Raw genomic sequence first — 2,142 nt, 5'->3', positions numbered from 1 at the left:
CCATTATGACAGGATTTAACCATAATTACTTAATTAGAGGCTCCATCTTCAAATATATTTATGCTGGGAGTTAGAGCTTCATAACCTTTTTTTTTTTTTTTTTTTTTTTTTTTTTTTTTTTGAGGAGAGGGGCACACATTTTCCATCTTAATGAGATCTTGTCTAATTTAGGCAGCAAATGAAGCATTGAGCCAACAAAGTTGAAAGTTTATCCTAGCATTTGACACAAAGTAAAAACCAAACACCAATATTTTGTGATCCAATGCACAACGAGAGAAAGGTAAAAGCAATTTACCTTACCTCACCCTACAACGAACTGGTTTGTTCATAATAAGAGCATTAGAAAAAACACAACAGGGCCCGTCGGGGCAGCCGGCCGCTCTCGGGTCCCATCCCAGTCCTCTGCGCGCTCTGGCTGCCCTGGCCCAGTCGCTGCTGGCCCCACCCAGGCGGCGCGCGCCGAATGAGTTCTGAGCCTCCTGGGCTCCCGGCTTTCCTGCCTAAGGCTCGTGTTTATACAGCTGCTGGGCGACCTTTCCCGCGAAAGAGGGTGTGACTTCATTCCGGAGCGCCCCGGGCTGGGGAGGCTCCTCCCTGGTTCGCAGAAACCGCAGGGGCGGGGAGGAGCAGAGCTCCGCCTGCGCCCGGGGTGAGCAGGGCTGGCACCGCGCAAAGCGCACCCCACCTCCCACGGGAGACTGATTTCGGCCTCCTGAGCTCGGGACCCCTGACTGTGGAGTGTCAGAGACGGAGGAGGACTTAGTGTTCTTGTCCAAGCCCCTCCCCGCTTTTCACGGGTTGGGGAAATGGGCGCCTGGAGAACGGAAATTCAGTTATCAAGATTGACTCCAGAAGAGAGAAACTAACAGAACAATAACAATGGAAGAAATTGAGAACATTGTCAGAAAGCATCATCATGCCAAACTCCAGGCTCAGATTGTGTTACAGGTTAAAAAAAAGTCAGTCCTTCATGAAAACGAAAGATCTTAAGCAACACGATGGATTCAGAAGCCTATGAAAAGAGGCCACCAGTACGAACGTCTTCAGAACAAGATATATCACCTCATATTGCAAATGTTGATGAAATGAAGCATTACTTGTGTGGCGGCTGCGCAGCCTTCAACAACGTCGCAATCACATTTCCCATTCAGAAGGTCTTCTTTCGACAACAGCTGTATGGCATCAAAACACGGGATGCAATACTTCAGTTGAGAAGGGATGGATTTCGAAACTTGTATCCTGGAATCCTTCCCCTATTAATGCAGACGACGACTACACTTGCACTTATGTTTGGTCTCTATGAGGATTTATCCTGCCTTCTCCACAAGCATGTCAGTACTCCAGAGTTTGCAACCTATTGCGTGGCGGCAGTGCTTGCAGGAACAGCAGAAGCAATTTTCACTCCCCTGGAAATAGTTCAGACATTGCTTCGAGACCACAAGCATCATGACAAATTCACCAACACTTATCAGACCTTCAAGGCACTGAAATATAATGGAATTGGAAAGTATTATCCAGGCCTGGTGCCCATTCTTTTCCTGAATGAACTCAGTAATGTCTTGTTTGAGGCCTTTGAGGTCCCATTAAGGAGCATCTGCCTACCGAAATGACTCACAGTGCTCATTTGGTCAATGATTTTATCTGTGAAGGTCTATTGGGTGCCATGTTGGGATTCTTATTTTTTTCCAATTAATGTTGCAAAAACTCGCATACAGTCTCAGATTCGTGGGGAATTTCAGTCTTTCCCAAGGTTTTCCAAAAAATCTGGCTGGAACGGGACAGAAAACTGATAAATCTTTTCAGAGGTGCCCATTTGAATTACCATTGGTCCCTTATGTCTTGGAGCATCATCAGTGCAACTTATAAGTAAAGATTATATGAAAAAAACAACAGTTAAGTGTCATTTATCAACTAAATAGACCTTCTAAGAAGAATGCAGTTTGACCTCTTTGTTAATTGGCCAAATACAAGCTGGTGTCATAACTCCAGGCCACAGTGAGTTATGGGCAAAGCTATTTTGCTTATGCCTCAATAAAACAGAATAAAAGGTTTCAACAGGAAAATATAAGGAATTTGTTTTGTTTTGTTTTGTTTTTGTATCATTACCTAAGAGCTTTAGACTAATTGCCTGGTAAGTAGCTG

The 2,142-nt window shown here is 44.8% G+C and overlaps 1 pseudogene; it reads left to right on the top strand.

Annotated features, from left to right (window-relative positions):
* The first annotated feature begins 964 nt into the window (after positions 1-964).
* Positions 965-1,916, top strand: LOC714343 (mitochondrial nicotinamide adenine dinucleotide transporter SLC25A51-like; annotated as a pseudogene).
* The last annotated feature ends 226 nt before the right edge of the window (positions 1,917-2,142 follow it).

This window comes from Macaca mulatta, chromosome 4 (genome assembly GCF_049350105.2).
Source record: "Macaca mulatta isolate MMU2019108-1 chromosome 4, T2T-MMU8v2.0, whole genome shotgun sequence".
Taxonomy (NCBI): Eukaryota; Metazoa; Chordata; class Mammalia; order Primates; family Cercopithecidae; genus Macaca; species Macaca mulatta.
This window is presented reverse-complemented; position numbering and strand designations above follow the sequence as displayed.